Consider the following 15,137-nt stretch of genomic DNA (forward strand, 5'->3'; position numbering starts at 1 on the left):
AGTTGTAGATTCTGACACTGTTCATTCAGCTGTCCTCTGCACATGTGTAACATCCCGAAAACAATGATGTGCAGGTGGTGCTATACTTTATGGATTTAGTTACATAACGAGCTGGCTTTGTTGGAAGACGACGTCCCTCTTCTTAATCTTTCCTACAAAGCTCTGAGTGGTCGGTTCCTTACAACTTGTGGAAACAGTTATCAAAGGGCAAAACACCAGGCTTAATTAAATTGGAAATCTGGGTGACGATTCAGAGATCTGAAACCAGGATATTTAAAATAACGCAAAAACAAAGTTATGATTCTAAATCACTCATTTCACTAAATTCTGTGATTTTTTTTTTGGTAAACCTTCAGTCAGTATAGCAAGACAGAACTCATCTACATAACTTTCTTTCATTCTCTGACATGCCAGTTTCCATTTTGGGGTAAGCTATGATAAGTCTGCACATGTTTGGAATAGATCTTTCATCTCTTTCAAACTCTCGATATGAACACCCAAAAAGGAAAAGTGGATAGAACGAGAGGGTGCAGAGGATGACGTTGAGCCTTTCTCTGGTGTTTGCTTGTTCTTTCAAAGGGAAGGGCCTTCCATTACATCACAGACTCAGTTAAAGGTGCCTTGTTTCATGTAAAAAAACAAAAGTTATGTTTACATCCAGTATTTCCCACAAAAATGCACTGCGTGTATCACTGAAGTCTAACAAGCATGTTAAAAGCATTTCCTTCCTCATAAAACATTTTCAAAGTCAATTTAAAAAACAATATTTTGAATTGTGCATTATTTATACGCATGCTTGCTCACTTGTCACCCTCTTCTTCACCCCACTTTTGTAGGTGCATTACTAAAGTCAGTGGAATAGAACAAAACCAACATTAGCTCAATAGCGCTACTAGTGGTCAAATTCTCAAAAGGGTGTCTTTAACTTAATTTCCACACCTTTCTGGAGCTTGAATACTTAAATACAATAGACACAGCAAGCAATACTATCTCTTTGGAAACAAATACTATGTTCATTAGATTAATATCCCCTTGTGACTTTCCAAACACAGGCCAAAATTCATATCAAACCACGTTCTTTTAAAATATCTACATATGCATGAATAATAAACTTTTGCTAGGACAGCATGTGTGTACCCTCTCTAACTTGTTCCCACAATGACAGGTAACATTAAAAATGATACACCGATAAAGACATTAATACATCAAAAATTATTAAAAAAGTGATTGAAACATCAGGACAGTAATTCATCCATATGGTTAGAACCAATTTTTATTTTATACCAACAAAGTAATACACATGGAAATTTGCAATGAAAACCAAAAATGTACACAGACAATGGGAACTTCTTGGCCCTGGAAACAGTGACCTCCGTTTGGCCCTAGAGGTGAAACTCCATCCCAGGTCATGATAGGTGGTGCTGACACCGACCTTCCCCCGCAACTGACCACCTGTCAGTCTACACCCGGCCTGGGAGTTCACTATCTGGTCTCCATGACAGTTGTTTCCACTGTTGTGGCCCCAGGATGCCACCACCTGTCATGACCTCAGGGAACACCGACTGTAACACTTTTTTTCCCCCAATTCTCTTTAATGGAAGAGCCACTAATAGTGTAGGAGTGGGGCATCAGCCTGGGAGGATTTAAAAGTTTAAAGCCTGTAACATTTTGCTCTAGCACTCTAGAGTGGTTCAGCATGATCTGTCCAAAATCCTTCCATTGAGAGATAGAGACATGATTTCCCAGACGTAGACTAATCCTCTTTACATTACGGACCTGGGTTTAACAAGGGATATTGACAAGGATTTGACCCACGTCTGGGCCAATTTACTTAGAGCTGTCAACTATAAGTTCAGACCCAGGTCACTGCCTTCAACAAGAAATCATTTTCACTGGATACTCACTTTCAAATGCATTTATTAACAGTTTTAAGTTCATCATACTCACTTAGACACTCTCCACACCATTTTTATTGTACCTACAATCTTTAAAGCACCATTTTCTTAACCCACTCAGATTACTTCTTTTCATGACTTCAAGACGTCTTTGCTTGTTTACTTTTTTTGTTCTTGAGTCTTAATTTTGTGCAGATGTGTATGTTCTTGTTTGTTTTTGTCTGTTGATGTTAAATTTTTTTCTTTTGGATAGTTTAATTTATTATCATTACTTTTGTATATATACAATATGTATTTATTTTTTTGTTTAAATGTCTAATGTTTAATTTTCATATTTCTGTGCCCAAGGACACCCTTTAAAATGAGATGGTGCAAAATTTTAAACAAAACAGTTTAAGAGAAAAACCTCAAAGGCTGAATTTGCCATGCAAGATGAAAAAAAAATTCCTTTTTTTTAATAACTATCTTTTTAAGCATTTGCAAAGCATGGCTCACTGAAATTACAGTCTATGTTGGTGTGGTTTTGTGTTGTTTTTCACCAGGTTGAGAGAGGCTGTTTTGGGAAAGTTGTTTGTCCCGATTCATTCAAAATTCAAAACCCAAAGGATAATCTAAAGGGCAGAAAGAAAAGGGACGTTTTTCTTTACTTTTCCCTTTTGTTGTCCTAGGGAGTGAAGTCCTATTTATAACTGTTAAATCCAGTGAAAAATGTGAATCAGTCAGATAATCAATCATTATTACATCACATGTGGTCGAGAGTCATAATAAAAGTGTTTCTGCTTCAAAGGATGAAACATCAAAAGAAATATAACAAAAGCTGCAGATTAAGTATCCTTAAAATGTTTGCATAATTTAATGTTTAAGTGTTTTGATGTAGTACAGTGGGGTGTCGAGCGTTCGTGAGTAACACACAATGGATATTACTCCTGATCTAATAAAAGTAAAATAAATAAATAAATACAAGTTTACAGCCTTACAGCTCACAAAACAAAAGGTAAGCTTTAAATGTATATTTGTAGGGATTGATGACAGTGGAGGGACTAATTCAACACATTCATTTCTTGTATACAAACATATATTTTGCATATATCATGGAACTGGGACACCATGTCAGTCTATGAACAACCCAGGGTCTCCCAGCCATTCCTTCAGGGACAGCTCTGTGACCTTTTCACATACAATGTGTGTGGTAGCACAAGTAACACAACTTGTTCTGGCAGAACTCTGTGATGCCCTCCAGGCTGGAGACCAGCATGTGGTCCATGTGTGACACAAACACACACACACACACACACACACACACACACACACACAGTGTCCCCGTGATCTCTGGCTGACACACCCTGTGACCTTACAGGAGAACAGTGGTAATGCAGAGTTATGAAACAACATGGGATCAATGGGAAATCCTCTTTTCATTCCACATGACTATCTTAATAACCACCAGCACGTGTCTGAAATGCAAATGTACTTGTGTTTATCATTTCAAGTAATGGATTTACAGTCTCTAGACAAACAACAGTGTAATCGAGGGGAATGATACAGAACTAACCTCTCAATAACCTCTATAATTAGCTTAGAAACAGTGTTTACAATCATTTACTGAAGCTATTTCTCGTCATCTTCACAAATTAATTTATGTCTGAATATACAGTTAATTGTATTTATCTTTCAGAGGGACAAATGTTCTCTTTTACAGTAGGCAATCATATGTATTTTTTTTTAAATCTACTTTTCTTCCATTTTAATTGGTTTTATTTTCCTTTTTTTTTTACCTTGTGATGCACAAATAAACTTGCCATTCCTCACATATGGCTCATCATCAACAGACAACAAAAAAAGCTAAAATAGAGACTCCCAAATTCAGATTTTCCAGTACCTATTTTTACAAGAAAACCCAAATAGAAAGGAACATTTAAACCTTCAGTCTAAGTAGCACTCTGGTTTCTGTTTGTAGTCCAAGTAGTACTCATATATGTTTGAACGGGCTTTTGTTGCGTGTGGAGAGCAACAGAGGCAGATTGCACTGGCTGAAATTTGGAACCCATCGCCTATCATCTGACAACATTTAGCATTCATATGCATATAACTGTTACCAGTCTCCAGCATCTCAAATTCCTAACCAGACTGTAAACATTGACCAGTGAATGGAGGAGGAAGACTAAGCCCAGATATCCGTTAACCGGATATTCGCTGGCTACACCGGAAACCCCAAAACACTGCCCGTTGCCCCCACAGGCTATATCATCATCAGATGATAACTGATGGGTTCCGAGATTTAAGATATTACTAATTATTTTTAATGTTTGCTCACACAGATATTGCACAAAATGAAAGTGACTCCAACACACTGCTGTCCTTCTGGAACAAACCCCCAGTAAACTTCAACATCTGTTTCAAGGGGTAAACCATAACAATATTGTTGCCGCCATATTGTTGTATTGATTATTTCAGAGTTTGTCTGTGGCAGGACAAAAAAAAGGTTTGTACAACTTGGCAGCCAGCCAGCCTCCATAGCTGTTCTCACACACACACTGTGCTCTCTCTCTCACACACTCATTCCCAATTGGTCCACCCTAAAGTCTGAGTGAAACCTTTTCTGCCCCTGCTTTTTATCAAAATAATTTTGGACTGTTCATTTGTATCATATTTATCCTCCTATCTGCTTTATCCAGTTTTCGCTTTTATGTTTTAATCCTTTATTTATGAGTATTATTTTATATCTTGTCTTAGTGCCATTTTAGGTTTTAAAGCACTTTGAGTTGCCTTATTGTTGAAAGTTGCTACACAAATAAACTTGCCTTGCTTCAGCACTTTGAGTTTTACCTCAACCAAGGACATTTTTTCTGCTTCCACAGAAGCTTTGCCTCTCAGAAATGTTTGTATAACTAAGATGCCAATCTGCCCCTCAACAACTACCGTCAAGATGCCCTTGACCCCCAGCTGCTAGGCTGGAGCTGCTCAGCAGCCTGCAGTCATAGGCTGTGGTTGTACTGAGCAGCTCCCTGGAGTGAATGTGTGTAAAAGTACTGTGAGGTATGGTGGTGCTGAAAATGAGCATGCTTGCTCGGAAAGCTGCTCGGGATAAAGGTTAGAAATTTCTTTAACGCTGACATCTGACTTACCATTTCCTTTTAAGGTCCATTTGTAGAAATGCAGACATCCACTCCTGGCACTTTTCTTCCTCACATTGTACCTGTGGGAGATGAATAAGTCATTAGAGGAAAGTCTTTATTTTGCCAACGTGCTGAATGTAAAAGTCAGGTTACTCCCCAGCTCAAATGGGAAGGTGAAGGGGTAGTTTTGTCCCATAACAGGAGCCGTTTAATGTGTTTCTGTTGATATGAAATGTTTCTTTTTGCTTAATTTGTGAAGTCGGTCATTTAAAAGCCAGAAAAGCGCACATCACTCTGTAACTTACAGGAATTCAATTTTCATTTCCTTAGGGGGCATTTTTTGATTTAAAATATTGATGTGAACAGATGATTTTAATGAAATCCTACTGTACTGTATATACCAGTGCGGCATGGTAGGTCATTCAGCTGCAAATATATAACTTACATCTTAGTATTGTGGAAATCACATTACATTTCACCTCTATTTTCTTACATTACACATTGTCTGTGAATAACTGAATCATTTCAACCTGATTATAAACTGCCTCTTTTCTACAGTCTGAACTTTGTTTAAACAAGCATCATTTTAGGATCAGCCAATCAGAATTATACAAATAAACGGGTGAATAAAGAGAAATCTAAGTCAGAGATTGGAAGGACAGTGTGGATCTGGTGTATCCGCTTTGTTGTGGTGTGTTGACATCTTGAGCGAGTCCTAAACCAGACCTGACAAGCTAGGAGTGGCCCGAGAGGGTAAGGGCTCTGAACGATCTCATCACAAATAAATCCTTGCTTTTCTTATTTTACGCCCTGGGGCCACATCTTCTACTGCCGCCGTAAACCGTACAAGAGCAATATAAACTCTACTACCAGGTTTTAATGCAGGAAAAAAACGGTAATGTGTTTTTGTTTGTGCTCTAACCTCAACCATCATCGCCCCCTCTCCTGTCTGTCTGTCTGTCTGTCTGTCTGTCAGCTGAGCACAAGACAGGACCGGGATCATTATGTGTTGTGGTGACCGGTCAGTGACCCCACAGTGCATTCTCTTGTGCCCTCCTGGGTCTGCCACAGTGGGGGTGGTTAAAGCGCTACCACAACCTCTGACATGTCTGGTGGAGTTGTTATATGCACAAAAGCGTGTGTGTGTGTGTGTGTGTGTGTGTGTGTGTGTGTGTGTGTTTTTTTGTGTGCATGTCAATATGTACATGGCACACCTTTAGGTTCTGCATGTTACATCTCTACAAGACTGCAAAACTTTATGGATTAGCGAGTGCCAGCTAAAAAGATACATAGGGCGAAGGGCAAGGTTAACATGCATGTTCAGAGGATCAATGTGTGTGTCTCTGTATGTGTGGGTGTTTTTGTGCTTTTGCGTGTGTGCAAATTTCTCATCAGTAGAATTGTTTTGAGTGAATTTGTGTACACTACAGTGATGATGAGGAATTATCTGTGTGTAACATTGGCAGTGTGTGTGTTTGTGTGTGTGTGTGTGTCTGTGTGTGAGCATCATTTTGTGGACTAGCTGCCGCGGTTCATAGCTCCCAGGGAGATCCGTGACCGAAGAGCCTCAAGTTTAGGGTTCATCTTCAGTTCAGAGAGAGGTTCAACTGCCGGTCAGCGGGCCACTGTAGAGCAGCCTCATTCTCTCTCTCTCTCTCTCTCTCTCTCTCTCTCTCTCTCTCTCTCTCTCTCTCTCGATTCTCTAATACCAACCCCCCACACACCCACACTCACTCTCCCTTTCTTTACATACAGCTCTCTATGCTCACTCAAATGCTTCCTCTCTGTCTTTCTCAGCTGATCTTTTGCCTTCTGTTTGACCCAGGTTGTGGGGCAATCAGGTGGCGAACTGAGTCTACAAAAACAAGATGTTGTATTAACATTCATAATACTATCTTTAAGAAAAAAAAAACATCACAAGGTGAATTTATCTTGATGGGGCTCACAAATAAGTTAATACAGTAAAAACAGATTAGCATGTAAAAGGAAACAGCAGGTTTGCAGGATATCTGCCTGCCTTAAATTGTTTGTTCCATTAAGTGTATTTATCCTAATATGTTTTTACTCAGATTTCCCCTTTTCAGTGCATAAGGCAAACAGCTTGTCACTGAAAGCCAAAAGTTTTGATTTGTTGGCTTGAATTGACTCAACGTTAATCCTTTTTTTTTTTCAGGTCATTTATCCACATCATATAAATGAACCTGAAAGCTTTTGTTTTGGTTTTATGACTGGAATTTTGATGAGGACATACAGTCCTTTTCTGCTTGACTAGCGTGTGCCGTGAGCCTGATGACCGTTATGGCTGCAAAATTTAATCAGAAACCCCTTTGTCTCTCATTACAGGAAAACGATGACCTATTTCAGCAGCTGACCTCAAACAAAGTGGTGCCGAGAGTGTTGGGACTCGATTTGAATGCCTTATTTGTGGGCAGAGCCACGCAAAGTGGCCGGCCTGAGTGACAAAATTAAAACCAAATACAGCAAAGGCTGAGAAACATTCAGTTCCTTTGAGTTGTATGTTGTCTCAGGCTACGTTCACACTGCAGGTCAAATATAACTTTTTTTTGGCTCATTTGTGACTCAGATCTGATACTTTCATGACATTTTGAACAGCCATGGAATTGGATCTTTTAAAATTCAGATTTTGGCCAATTTGATATGTGATACAGGTCTGATTTCTGAGTGTGAACAGTCATATCAGAATTCATGTGACTTTTGCATCACTAGATCAACAATGATCACAATTCTGCAACACCTCAGTACAGAAGTAGCAACCATTGCTCTACAAAAAGCCATATTTAAAAATGTGGCTTTCTTTCTACTCATCTCCATCCTCTCAGTCTTCAGTGGCCTCCGAGCAGCGTGCTGCATGGGATGTCATATGATGCATTATTGTTCTTTTGTGCACAGACATCAGTTCAGCACTGTCACCTGTTCACACTGGAATCTGATTTATGCCACATTTAAAAAATAATGTGAACAGCCAAACAAAAATATCATAAATTAAAAATTGAGCGTTGAGTAACTTTGCTCACACAGCCAAGCATTAAACAAGTGCAACAACACACGACATAGCAAGCAAGCTAATATTACTATTACTATATATAAGTCCAACCCGCAAGAAGGCCAGCTTGCAGTCTGTCTTGCAGCCTTTTTATGTCCCAAAGTTCTCGCCGACTAAAAACCAGCCCGAGATTTACTCTTCCTCTTTCAAAGTCCTCTTGAGTCTCTTCGCCTCGGCTATATCCGCAGAGACTGCTGAACCCGGCTCCATTTCTGGCACAACACCAGCTCTGCTCCATGTCATTATTCCCCACTGGCTCCACCTCACCCCAGGTCTGAAAAACTCTTCCTCCCAGCAGTCCAAAGCTCCTTTGTTAGCGGTGTAAATATACCAACACTCTCCCGGTACTTTGAGCTCCCCATTCCAGGCAATACGGCAAAGCTAACTACCTAACAGCAGCTACATTTAGCAGCAGTTACTTTGCTGTCCATCAGTACACTCTGTAAATCATTGAGAGTTGAAGAGGAGCAGCAGAGGACATCAGAGGGAAAACCAGAAAACATTTTCCCCAGTTTAGCCAAAATCAGTGATGTAGTTGGTGGTGTGTGACTGCTGACGTAGTGTTTTGCACTTGTACCGATCCAGAGCACAAAGTTACATACAAGTGCAAGAACAGGCGTACAGGCGCTGAGTGGGAATGACACTCTTCACCCGTTATAAGGCAGTGTAGCGTTGGAATTATTTTGAAGCTGTTATTTTAAGGTAGAGAAGTTAGATAATGGGGCTTAAAGGCTTGAAAAATGTGCACTTAGGCTTATTCTATTCAATACCACTTTGTAATGTATGATAAGTAACAATGGCAGCAGTAGCAGAGGTAATATGTACTTGTTATAAATCAAAGGTTAACTTCATCCTGAATAGTCCGAACATGTTTTCACTATATTGAGTCATTCTATTAATGTTAACACAATCTCAGACTGTCCACTTCATGTCTGGCACAATGACTAGTAGACTAGATATTATTTTTAAGCAGCTGTTTCCTGTCTGACCTGACAGTTCAGCCAAATGTTACTATCTGAGAACAAAACATAGTGTGGAGGTAAGGCTTTATTGATATCAAAATGGTTAAATCACTTTAATTGACCGGGTATTGTAGCCTATATTTGAAAGAAATGAATTGAACTCCATTCAAATGGATAGCTTTTGGAGATTTTAATTTCCTGATGTTTATTGTATTTTGGACCTCCACTTTGTTGGTCTTGGAAGAATTTTATCACCCACTTTGTTGCTGAAGAGGAAACTCCCTGGTGGAAAAACAACTAAGTAAGCAACTGCTCGAGTAAGTATTCGGGTACTCTTGTTTTGGCGTCACCAAATCACCGCCAATATCACAGCGGGCTTTGTCACGATACACAGTGCATTTTTGCTTTCTGTGCTCACCCCTCAACCCCTAACCTCCCCGCCTGTCTGCTCTGATGTGGCCCAGCTTGTTAAGCCAGCCCATTGGCTTTGATCCAAGAGGGATAATGCCAGATTGAAGGGGTTAGAGGCAGGGTAAGAGTTTACCACATGATACAGCCTGGACGTGACACAGGACAAAACAAACCAGTCACACATTATTGGCTTAGTTTAGCTAAGACACACTGACTCACAATAAGTTGCACTTTCTGACTAGTTGGTAAAAATTTGAAGAGATAATACACAGCATAAGACACTTTACTGTATATTACAAAATATGACATAGCCCATGAGCAACATTTCAGCTGATAATATACTTTTGATCTGATTTTGTTTTTTAATCACATGCATGATCTGCTTGTTCAAAAATAAGACTCACCATTCGAAACCAAAGGATTAATGGCAAAATTGAATAAAAATGTGAAGCATGGACAAGTTAGTGTAGGGTAGGGGTTAAGAGGTTGTGGGTAGGCGAAGAAAATGTCTTTATGTAAATCTTTATGTAATTTGAATTCAAAGTGGACGAATATATATATGTCCATCTTTGAGGATGAACTTTTCAAACAGCACACTCATACAGAAAAACTAAAGTAGTGTGTCCATAGGGAAATATAGGAAGTTATTAGAAAGAGTGATTCTATGCACAGGAAGCTTTTTGCATAGTTGGACCAAACTATGGGCTCAGCAATGGCACCTGGCGATGAAACCATCTTATCAGAACACAAGCTCTGCTGCCTCTGCTCTTTGGCTCCCGCCGTGATATCGTATTGCTGAGTCTCACTTTGCATGAGAAATCGAAGTGCAATCCCGTTCTTTATGGCCGCTGCCCGCGACCTTTGTCAACCCAGCGAATTAACCTAGAGGCGTATCAGCTACGCTGGCCCTTTTCTCCTAGAGCCTGTCCTATTAACTGAGTGAGGAGCACAGTGCGGGTCACACTTAAGTAACCTTATCTTGTAATTGGGTTCAAGGTTAAGTGACCCTGGAGCACGGAGGTCCGGGGGTTAAGGTCACAATGTCAGGCAGAAGGGGGAGCTTTTAATCACTGATGGGGCTAGAAATCAAGGCCCAGGCTTCTGCTATCTGGCTGGCCCGGACCCGCCCCCCATCACCTTCAGCCTCACCCTCATCCACATCCTATATGAAGCTGTCCATGCAGGCTGGAACAGGGTGGGGTTTAGGGGGTTGAATGGAGCAGTTGCCAGGCAACCCATATTCAAGCCAAGGTCTTGCAGGCTTTTAACCTTAGCACAAATCGATATAGACAGCAATTGGGCTAATATTCATCGAGCAGATGGGAAAATTAGGCGCAAGTCTGCCTGCAGGAGATAGAGGAGAGACACGCTGTTGGCCTAACGGTCATGGCATCACTCAGACTCCTCTAGATGAATGTATGCACAGCGAGGGAAAAGCTCTGAATAGTGGTGAATAGATGACAGGGAAATACCTGTGACAAGCTTTTTAGTGAAGCGACATCTCGTCAGGCTTTGGCACTTTCTTCCTCTCCTGCGATATTCTTTTTCTTTTCATCGTGCATTTCACTTTCTCTCTGCCTTTATATATATATAATCTCTCTTTCCTTATTTATTCACTTCTTTCCTTTCTCCCCTTTCCAAAATGATTAATCCTTTTGTTGTGAGATATCCAAATTGTTCTTTTTGTCCAGGTAAAAATGCCTGGTCGGACAATATATATACACACATATCAGCAAGAATTAGTGATAATACTGAATTGCAATAATCATCTTATGAAGTGTAAACTAACATTGCCGATTTAAATTAGCTTAAGGTGAGACATAACTGGAAATCATTTTGGTGTTGCAGCAGCAAAATGTTTCATGTCTCATTTGTGTGTGATTATGAGTAAATATATACACAATCCGTAATTTCACATTTCTCATGTTACTTAAATAAAATCCAAACATCTCATGAAAAAAGAGCAATTGTTTAATTTTTCTCAACTGCCCTACCTCACCCCCTCACCCCATCCCCCCTCTCTCTTTCCCTCCCTCACTCCCTGTCTTTTAGAGAGGGAGATGGATGACCACTGGTGGAGGGGTTCAGGCAGCATGACCCATAGACCTATCCATTGCCAAGGGCGAGGAAATAGCCCAGATTAAAGAGCTTGTAAATAATGGCCCATAAACATCTGCCTGTTAGCCCAGCCAATCCATCTCAGTCTCCCATCTGGTCCTCTCTTTCTTTCGCGCTCCCCCGCTTTTGATTTCCTCATTGCGAACAGTCCACAGGGCAAATGCATCATCAGACCAAAGTCAGTCATATTCCAATACAAACAAACACTGAGATTGACCCTCAGGTCGTGTACAGTTCAAATCCCCACCAGCCACTGCACCCATGACTCAACCCAAAGACAACAATAGAGAGCATTAGCTTTGTTTTCTTTGCTTGGGTTTCCTTCCATTTATTAGAGTCTCAGTGCATATTGCCTTGTTAGATTAGCATACAGCAAAAGTGAGTGCATGTACGTATTTATGTACAACTACAGCCGTGAATTCCCCTAATTATTTTTGCATGATTACAGCTGTTTTACAGTCTACCCTCCTTCTTGCCAGAGTCAAACCTTCACTGGGACTCTTGTTAGGGCCTCATCAGAAGCCCGCCCTAATTAGTGATTAGGCGTTGTTAATGTTGGGCTCCCAACATCTGCTCCATGGACTGGTCACTCGCACTCTCTCAGATCTCCTACCACAGTGTGGCCCTAGCTGTGTGAATAGACCAATGGCACCGGTATTAACCACCTCAGTCGTGGCCTGACTGCAGGTGGCAAATTAGACCAAACAAAGGGCTGATTGCAGGCAGACTGAGACTGAGCTCTCGCCAACAGGCCTCATGCACGGGAAATGCTCCGTCTTTTATGTCACAACCAAGGTTGGGCTACATAGCAATTATTTAGGCATTTAAAAACTTGGACAGTGTTCACTTTTAGTATTTAAAATGCTTTGCAGGCAGCGGAAACTAATTGTTAACAAACCATTGACATTGTCATAACTTTTTAAGTTGATGAACTTGTTAGCAAAATGTTGCTTATACATATCCAGCAGTCATGGAGCAACATTATCATTCATTTGGAGTCAAGTTTCTGCTGATCCAGTGAATAGAAATACAATATTCACTCTCTCTTAGATGTTTTTGGTCTCTACAGACTCCTGAGGGAAATATCTGGCTCTTTACCTGCTAAATGCTAACATGCTAAGATCTCTAACTATGTCTGTCTGTGTAATAGGTAATACAGAGGTGGTGTACTGTGTAACAGTGAGCTGAAAGTCAATATATGGTTACCTAAGGCTGAACGAAGCTGCAGATTCAGGTGAAGTTCATCTCTACCAGTCACCCCTTTAACACTGTGAAATTGTTTTTACATTTCAATTGATACACTAGTATAATAAATTATGGTGATTATAGCAACCTCATTGTGTCACTGCTAAGTTTTGGCCACTGTGGAATAGTGACTCCAAAACAAAAAACCTTATCTTCACCTGTCACTCATTTAAATTTGTTTCCTCGTCACTTGGAACTGGACTGGTAATCAGTGACGTGATTTTCTATTAGGAGTGTCAGTGAGATGACAGCTGCTGCAAGCTGCACAGACTGGGGTGTTATCCACATCCACAACACAAGAGTCAGACTTAGAGTTTGAGTCTACACTACAGTAATGTTAACAGCTCTGTGAGGGTGTACTTAGAGTATTCACAGAAGTGCTCTGAGCTAAATTCTAATGTCAGAATGCTAACATGGTCACAATCACAATGATAACATGCTGATGTTAGAACAAAGTGGTGGGCCGACTAACCAACATTTTTACCTGTTAACATTGCAAAGTGTTGCTTAATGAAGCTTCGATTGTATGTGTTTTTATCGTCTCAGGATCTCTAACCATCCTTATCTATTAAAATACAAAGCTGTAGATTAATGGGACGTATACGTGATGAAATTTACATACAGAGAGGCACATAAAATCTATCTATGCTGTCTTCATGTGTATGCTCATACCTTATACAGTTATGTGCTTACCTTGGCAAAGTAGCTCCTGAAGGGAGTGGTGTGGAAGTAATTGTTATCTGCACCGCATGCAAAATTGAAAATGAGTGAAATGCAAGCTAGGAGAATCACCAAATAATGTATTGATCCCATTGAACTTCTTAATTGTAAAAGTAGCAATGTTGTCCTTTTTGTAATAGCTCAACAGACAGTGACCACTAACGTGACTTTGTGTAATATGTCATGTAGACCACGCATCAACTTATTATTAAAGGACCAGTGTGTAGGATTTAGTGGCATCTAGCAGTGAAGTTGCAGATTGCAACCAACTGAATATCACTCGCCTTCCAAGGGTTTGAGAGTTTGTTTTGGTTTTTTCTGTAGAAACATGGTGATTCAACACGGTGGCCTCCGTAGACGAGGACAAGCTCCCTCTGTATATAAAAACATAATTCTTATTTTCAGGTAATTTACACTACGCTAATGAAAACATACATTCATATTTTATTTCATTTATGCGAATAGATCCTCTTAAATGTTACACACCGGACCTTTAAAGTTACTTCTGCCAAAAAAAAAAGCTTACAGACAACACACCAGAAACATATATAGCTCCATGGGCTACACTGTGGATCTGACCCTAATTTAAATATATTTAAAGATTGAGTAAATAGCACTAGAAGTGTTAATACCAGTCTGAACAGATGAAGAATTTTAGTTCCAAACAAAGTTCCTCAAACACTCCTTCACAAAGTAGTCTGTCCAGAGGTGGCAGTCACTCATCATTCTGCTCAGTGACACTCAATGTCACAATAGACAGCACACACTAGCCTCAACAAGACTTATACGTTTGAATGAGAGTCAGGTAAGTAGATTTTCCAGACAGGTGAGCTGCAACTAAAGCTTCGTGATCTCACATCACTGAAAGGGACACCGGCCTTCACTTCTTAAATGAGCCCTCTAACCTCACACTGTCAAAATGACTTATATACCATCTTAGTGCTGGATCTCACTCAAGGTAAGGTGTCCAATGATGGCCCCTTATGTGTCTTGCTTTTATGCATCTCAAAATTGCACCATATTCTTCTCTAGATTGTTTTACTTTATTTAAGTCATCTAATTTTTCATTCTGAAACCTTTTCCTTCAAAATCACTATTTCCTCGCTTGCCTTTTTAAGACACGCTTGGCTTCAATTTATGAGCCGCCATTTTTGACCTAGTAAGTGACCCCACACCTTAAACACATTCCAATGGAGCCAACACATTTATTTGGCAGATAAATCATTGCTTACCAAATACTGCTGGTGTGCAAGGTCAAAGTTGTGGAAGGAGATAAAAATGAAATCATAGAGATAGTGGGTCGAGCTGAGTGCCAACATCAATGTCCTATGAGTTGGTGCTTACACACTATTTAAATAGAGATTGAAGACAACCATTGATTGTATGCATTTATCTACATGGAGGAGGTCATGGTCTGTACTGTCTTATATGTCTTAGCTTGATACAATAAAGAACTATAATATATTTCCTCATTTGTCCATATGAAGAAAAATATTGTGACTCAACAGATGTTGGTCATGTTGAATAATCCTCTCACGGCTCCAGTCAGGTTTGACCAGTTCTCCCTTCTTCCATTCTCCGGTGCAGAGTAATTAGAGCAACAGTT

This window comes from Dicentrarchus labrax, unplaced genomic scaffold (genome assembly GCF_905237075.1).
Source record: "Dicentrarchus labrax unplaced genomic scaffold, dlabrax2021, whole genome shotgun sequence".
In the NCBI taxonomy this organism is placed as follows: domain Eukaryota; kingdom Metazoa; phylum Chordata; class Actinopteri; family Moronidae; genus Dicentrarchus; species Dicentrarchus labrax.